This window comes from Callospermophilus lateralis, chromosome 10, assembly GCF_048772815.1.
Source record: "Callospermophilus lateralis isolate mCalLat2 chromosome 10, mCalLat2.hap1, whole genome shotgun sequence".
Taxonomy (NCBI): Eukaryota; Metazoa; Chordata; class Mammalia; order Rodentia; family Sciuridae; genus Callospermophilus; species Callospermophilus lateralis.
This window is the reverse complement of record NC_135314.1, coordinates 94,479,592-94,487,409: the sequence shown is the minus strand read 5'-3', so window position 1 is coordinate 94,487,409 and position 7,818 is coordinate 94,479,592. Positions and strand designations below refer to the sequence as shown.

Below are 7,818 nucleotides of genomic sequence, written 5' to 3'. Positions count from 1 at the left end.
TCAGTGGCACTAAGTATATTCCCATTGTTTTGTGACTGTCATCACCATCATCTCCTGAACTCTTCATCTTGCAAAATGGAAACTGTATCTCCTAAATAATAACTCCTCATTCCTGCTCCCATAGACCGTAGCAACCACATTCTAGTTTCTGTGTCTAGATTTTGACTAGTCAAAGTACCTTATGTAAATGGAATCATACAGTATTTTTCTTTTTTGGGGACTGGCTTACCCAGTTAGCACAATGTCCTCAAAGTTCATCATGTCATAGCATGTGTCAGGATTTCTTTCCTTTTCAATTGTATGAATTTTACCACTTGTGTAGTAGCATCCATATTTTGGCTAATGTGAATAATGTTGCTACAAGCTGGTTATACAAATGTCTCTTTGAGATCCTGTTTTCAGTTCTTTTGGATACATGTAAAGATTTGCTTGGAGGAGGTCAAGGTGCAAGTCTCTTTGGTCATCCCAAATCCGGCTTCATTTGACACCAGCCACCTCCACCATGCCACCCAAGTTCGATCCCAATGAAATCAAAGACATGTACCTGAGGGGCATTGTTGGTGAGGTTGGTGCCATGTCTGCTCTGGTCTCCAAGATTGGCCCCCTGGGTCTGATTCCCAAGACGGTTGATGATGACATTGCCAAAGCAACTGGTGATTGGAAGTGTCTGAGGATTACAGGGAAACTGACTATTCAGAACAGACAGGCCCAGATTGAAGTGGTACCTTCTGCTTCTGCCCTGATCATAAAAGCCCTCAAGGAGCCACCAAGAAACAGAAAAACATTCAACACAGTGGCAATATCACTTTCGATGAAATTGTCAACATTTTCTGACAGATGTGTCATCAATCTTTAGCTAGAGAACTTTTTGGAACCATTAAGGAGATTCTGGGGACTGCCCAGTCTGTGGGTTGTAGTGTTGATGGCCGCCATCCTCATGACATCAGAGATGACATCATTAGTGGTGCAGTGGAGTGCCCAGCTAGTTAAGAAGTACATGGGAGAATTTCTTTCCCACAGAGTTAAGAAACACATGGGAGAATATTTTAATAAAGGATCATCTGATATAAAATAAAAGAATTGCTAGATCATATGGTAATTATATTTTGAATTTTTTGAGGAACTATATTGTTTTCCATCGCAGCTGTACTATTTTACATTCCCATCAGTGTAAAAGTGTTCCAGTTCTCCACATTCTAACACTTGTTTTCAGTAAACTTTGAATTGCAAGATCCATGTAATGAAGTTATATTTTGAAATATTAAATAATTATTTTTTATATTGATAATATAGTAGTGCCATCTTGGCCAGTGACTCCTCTTGGATACTCTATGGTTTCTTCCATGATAAAATATGGACAACTCTTCCGTGAGTCATGAGACTTATTGTCCCTAAGAAGAAGAATGAGGTGTAGAGAGTCCTTGCCAGACAAGAGGAAGAATGGAAATCTAGCCCCTCCTGGTCCTGCTGAATGGTGAGCTGGGGAAGGGAAATCGAGGTAGGAAGGGGAGGGAAAAATACTGATTCAGACTTTTCCCTCCTCTATGGGTAGAGGTGTGGCAGGAGTGAGGAATTTGAAAACAGTGAATGGGTTAGTGGTGTACGTGTTTGAAAGGGATATAAGCTGTAGTGTGCTGGTAAACATTTGCGGCCAGCTCTTTGTAGAAACTCAAAAGTCTCACTTTTGTAGCGTGTGCTAGTTTCCATGGTCTAAGTACTCCCACCATGGCCGATTTCAAGTTATCAAGGTGAACTCTCCACACATGCAGCTGGGAAGGGCTGTGCAACAGCTCATCATTAGGGAGCATCTTTTTCCCCAGACAAAGCAGTTGTAATTAACTTCAAGAACATAAATAGTAAAATGTAATAGAAATAATTAGCTTTGAGTATTTATTACCTTTTTTGAATATAATTAATTTAATTTTAAGTTTTAATAATGGTTGTGATTAGCAACTGAAAAGTCATGAAAAATTAGCCATCATTCTCATGATCAGGTTGCAGCACACCACTGGCTCTAAGCCTGCATGGACAGAGCCCAGAGATGATAGTGTTTACTGATGGAGGAAATGGCCTGAGGTGCTGCTCATGATTTCTTCCTCAAGTCTCAAGGCAATATTGCAATGGATCCTAAAGTGGACCAGCAAAGTCCACACTGAACAAAGAGGCATCAGTGTGAAAGAACTTCACGACTGATTGAATTCAATGATGGACTAGTGGACTTTGAAAATAAACATCCTCATGAAGTCTACATGACTGGATGGACCGGTGATCACCTGTCCAGGAAGCAGTTTAGGTAGACACGGTGCAGCAGCCTCCATTAAAGGTCCATAACATCCTACTTCTCATCTGCAGCCTCAATCTCCTCCTCCTTAGGAGATCATATAAGCTCTGTTCCCAGATGCCATTTTGGAGAGAAGCAAGGTGTTAGGTAGAGAGGGGTAGGAGGAGATCCAAAAGATTGAGCATTTATCCCAAAGAGACTCACTCATCTAAAAGACACTAAACTGGAAGTTAACTGTGATTCTGTAAATTAACACATTTAACATATATTTTCTTTCTTCTGCTACCCAGGCAGGTGGAACTGTGCAAGGGAGATCAATGAGTTGTAGGAAATAAAGATGTTGTCGGTTCTTTGTATTTCATGTTTTGTGGAAATTATGTGAGTCTGTTACATCCTCTATCTTTTCTTCAGGTGTCAACCTGTACAATCAAAAAGAAAAATAAATTAAGCCACCATTATGCTATGGTAATTGGGTTTGGGGCTGAAGGCAGGTAATATATTTTTTAAAAAACTTGGCTTTAAAATGAATAGGAACAGCAATGTAATGTTCTGTATTAACCATGCTGAGGGTAGTGAGCTGCTATGGCTTGAGTAGCAGCTGGTACTGGGGATGGCGTAATCAAGGAGGCAGTATAGTGAGCAGGGTCCAGATATAGACCTTGTATCTTTATTAGAGGGAGACTGAACCTCACTTTGGGTTATCCCAAGTTCACTAATGTGGAAATTCTCTGCTCTTCTTTCAGAAGTCAAGTAAATTTAAAAAGGTTGGATGGTACTGACTTTCTTCAAGTTTGAATTTTATTAGTTGATCAGCTGTCATTTTTAAAATATTTTTATTCTGAAAATGAATTTTCCACAATAATGCAAAAAGTTTCAAAATGAGATATTTATCTGTCTCTTCTATAAGGAAAATTAAAACACTTAAGGTAAAACTCACTCATTCATCTCCATTTTAGGATGTAAAAAAAGTAACAGACTTCAGATACTTGTTAAGGTTAGCATAATATGGGAAGCTTCTTTGATTTTTTTTCCTCTTTCTTTCTCTCATTGTCTCCTATGTAAGAGCTTTCCATTACTATAGATATTTTTAAAGTAAGACACTTTTGTTTCCAACTTTCTTTATAAACTCATTTTTTAAATTTAAAGGCACACCAAAAAGCTTTATGCATTTATTAAAATATACACATTTTGGTAAATTTAGAATTTTCCCTTAGAATTTTGACAAATCAATATATTGTCAACATCACAGTCATTTAAAAATAAAATACACTCCATAATACATCTGCATATTATTTCTTTCTTCATGGTACGTTACAACACCCCATTGTACAGTGCACCAATGGGAATTAAAAACCACACAACAAACAAACTTTAACAAGTACAGCAATTCTATACAGAAAAAAAAAAAGTAGCAGAAAACGACACCAGAAATCACCATCTGCAAAATGCAAGTTGAACTTCTCAAGGACCAAACAAAAAATGAAACAAGTTAGTAGAATTTACAAGCTGTATTTATAACTTTGGATATGAATTAAACAGTAACATTTCTTTACCACAGTGAGAGAGACTAGAATGTCAAGTCCTGTTGTCAGATGGTTGGAACCACACGGAATGAGGACTGTAGCTGCTCTCTTATAAACCTGCAGCCCCTTCTCTCAGCCCAGACAGTTGAGGTATTTATGCGCCATCATAACATTAACAGTGTCTCTGCTTGGGAAAGTGAGGGTTCATGGTTTCCAGTGTAAATTCTCAACTTTGGGACCGTGAGTGAGACAAGTGTATCAGCAACTGCCAAGACCAAGCAATAGGTGTGCATGGAACAAACAGTTTCCTCATCCCAATATTGGAATGAACACAATCCTTCAAAGTCTGTAACGTCGGGAAAAATTCACATGACCCACAATTTCCTTTAGACAATGTCACCCATGTCAATGTCAAGAAAGCATAATAGAAATAAATAAATAAATAAATAAGCACAGAGGAAGTCCCTAGCATGAAAATCCAGGCTGCCCTTGTTTTCTATTAGTAATATAGAGCCATTGTCTTTCCTCATATGCCACGGACATGCACTGCATGTCTCAAAGAGTTAAGAAAGCAGAGCTACCTGCTGTCAGGCCCAAGCTGATTCAGGGATAGTTCTGTATGGGTTGTGGAATTCCATGCATGTAGTGTACTGGTTAGTGACTTATAACACTACTTTAGTTGATACTACAGACTACATGTTCACTTTTGATGGGCTTTCAAAAGTCCACTGATCCCTTTCAGGCTTTAAATCCTAAAAGAAAAACAAAAAGACCATTCTATTTTCTTAGAGAATTAATTTTGGCAAAAGGCAACTGCCTAGGTATTTCAGAATGATGCACGCCCTCCTCCAGCACAGCGAGATGAGCCCAGAGAGAAAAGCATTTCAGAAAGGAAGCTGCTCTTTTTTTTTTTTAAAGAGAGAGTGAGAGAGGGAGAGAGAGAATTTTAATATTTATTTTTTAGTTCTTGGCGGACACAACATCTTTGTTTGTATGTGGTGCTGAGGATCGAACCCGGGCCGCACGCATGCCAGGCGAGTGCGCTACCACTTGAGCCACATCCCCAGCCCTGGAAGCTGCTCTTGAGGAGGAAACTAAAAATCTAAATAGCCTCCTCTCAAAAGTCTTAGAGAAAATCAAAGTAGGACACAGAACTAATTATTATGTGCACAAAAGGGGCTTTTTGCTACCCATCACCAGTTGAATGGAGAAATGCAAAGGAAACACCTCATGAACAACATTCTGGCTCTTGCTCATGACCTGGGATGCTGTTTCTGTTCTTGCAGATTGTTTAATTACAGATATTGGCTTGTTCATGGCCAGGCCACCACTGGTTCCCTGTTGGGGTGTCTTTATTAGGGCCTCCAAAGGAACTCTGTAGACAAATGGATCTACAGCATCAGAGGGGTATGTGTGAATGGGGAGGCAGAGGGTCCACGAAAATTGTAATGGAAACACTTATCTGAATAAAGCTTGTTGCAAAGGGCATGAAAATGGAACACTGAGACACAGCCTGAATGGCCAGCTTTGGGGTGAGTTTCCTTGCTCTCCTCCCTCTCTCTGCTCCATAGGAAATTAAGGCCATCTCTGGACTGCTCATGAATCTGAGGTTTCAATCCAAGAGTTGGACCGACCACTCACTGCCACCAGAACTCCACATGAGCAGATCCCAGCTCTGGCTTCAGATAGTTTCCTATCTGTCTTCACACAACAAAACAGTGTAATCTGAGATACAAAATTAAGCCAACCTGTGATTGACTTGCAGGGGACTTTCTACTGACATCTCAGGTACCTGATAAAACCTGGTGGAAAAGGGGACAGCAACTTCTTGTAGCCCTGTCTGCGGACTCTCAATCTCCTATAGCTTCTATTTATGATGCAGAGAAGAGGTAGTCTCTTGAAAGCAGGCTTCCAACAAGCGTGACTTAAAGGATAAGTTTGTCAACCTTTTCAGCAGTAGAGAGTAAAGACATTTCTTTGAGTTTTGTTTCCTAATAATTCCCGGGTTTGTATCCTGACTGATCCATAGGTTCTAGAGAAGGATGAATTGTTAAATTCATCCACTTCCCCCACCCCCATTTTTTAAACAGGTTCATCATGACCACCATATAGGCATTTCACTAGTTATTTGTTACTAAAAAGTAGAACTGATTCTTCACCTAATTCTATTATTATTCAGCTTCTTCTCTATTTCAAAGTGGCCTCAAATTGAATAAAACCAGGAGCTGAAGTTTTAGTGTTTAGATAAACATAAAAATTGTTAGATTTGTTGTTGAAATTCATTATTGAAAACTTTAAAGTAGCTATAAATAGCTTTAGATTGTGAGCTTGCTGTGTTATTATTTTAACCTGCTGTCCCAGCATCATTTTGTATTATTCCATGTTTAAATCATGCAAAAATCGTAAGCTCCAGTCAAACTAGCTCCTTGCTTTCCCTTGAAGGAGGCACAGTACAAATTATTAGTCAGAGGACAGCCATCAGCCACAGTCTATGTTTTACTCACCCTCTGCTTGGCAGGCCTTCCTCCCATTTCTACCTGGCAAGATTCTGCTCATTCCACAGGCTCAACACAGGGCTGCCTTCTTTAGGATCTTTCCAATGGAAGGAGTTCTTTTCCATATTCGAAGCCCCACAGCATATTCTCACCTTCATCTCATCTGGTCACATTCACTGTGGTTCTTTACTTATAATCTCAGTCCCCTATTTCTTAAGGTCTGGATTTCTATCTTACTGATTATTGTATCAACAGATGCCATGTCATATAATAGGGACTCTATGAATAATTGCTGAATAAAATTTTGTTTTCCTTCAGTTTGCTCATCCATTCATCCATCAGACATTTGTTGAATACCTATTATACCCCAGGCACATACTTAGTGAAATCCAGGTTTAAAGAGTATCTACGATCTGTGACATGCAAGTCTTGCTATTTCAATACTTTTCCATAGCCTTCTATTTCTATATTTATTGAGTTGCTCACTTTTGTGTATTTTAATAGCAGCCTCACACCCTTCAGAAACAACACAGTGCCAATAAACAAATAAAGAACTTTTAAAAATCAAGTAACTAGCTCCAAACCACAAATCCACCCACTGAAACTTCACTGGAAGAATTCTTACTGTAGCGAAAAATTCAATAAAATGTAGATCTTCCATGAATCCTTTTCAAAGAAAATGAGTTTCTAAGGTAATTATGATATGATCTTACTTCTAATGTGGTTCCACAAACATGGTGTTCAGAAATCTGTTTAGAAATCCCTAATATATTAATTCTAGTGGTTGATGGTATATGACAATTACATTGTGAAATCCAGGACCATTTCCCAAGCTGGGAAACATGAGAAAAACACATCTACATGCCTTGAAACACTTTCCCTACCATTTTAATTTTTATTTTTGAGCCAAGGTTACCAGGAAGGTTTCCTATCACCTTTAAAAAAAAGAGAGCAAGGCTTAAAATACATAAAAATACTGTTTGGGAAAAATGGCTTCTAAAAAGTGAGTGGCTCATAGGATCTGTACAAAACCAAGACCAATAGTGTTAATTAAAGCTTGTGTTTTCTCTTCTTGTGCTACAGAAATTGCATATACCTGTCATCTGGCTAATGCTACTTTAATACCTAAATGTCACCAGTAAGAGGAAATTATTTACCCACGTCTTCACATGGGTAAATTGGTTATTTTGCATTCATATTTCTCTTGAATGTATTTGATGATTATCTAGATGTATATCAAGCTTAACAGATTCTATTTAAACTGGGAACATACCTTGAATTTAAAACTTTGTTTTCATGAAGACCACCAATACTTAGTTTACAGTAAATCCCCAAGGATATATGTCACAAACCAGATCCTCTCTTTATGGTTAAGCTTAGGGAGGAGAAAACAGCACTGTCAAGCCTACATTAAAATACAAAATGAACACAGACAGCTGGCATTCTAAACAATTAATATGGAGAAATAAAAAAAGAAGATCTAACAGATTGTTGTGTTTGAATTTAATGGTATACTTTG

At 38.4% G+C, this 7,818-nt stretch overlaps 1 pseudogene; it reads left to right on the top strand.

Moving 5' to 3' along the window:
* The first annotated feature begins 502 nt into the window (after positions 1–502).
* On the top strand, positions 503–999 carry LOC143408814 (large ribosomal subunit protein uL11 pseudogene; annotated as a pseudogene).
* Positions 1,000–7,818: the final 6,819 nt, after the last annotated feature.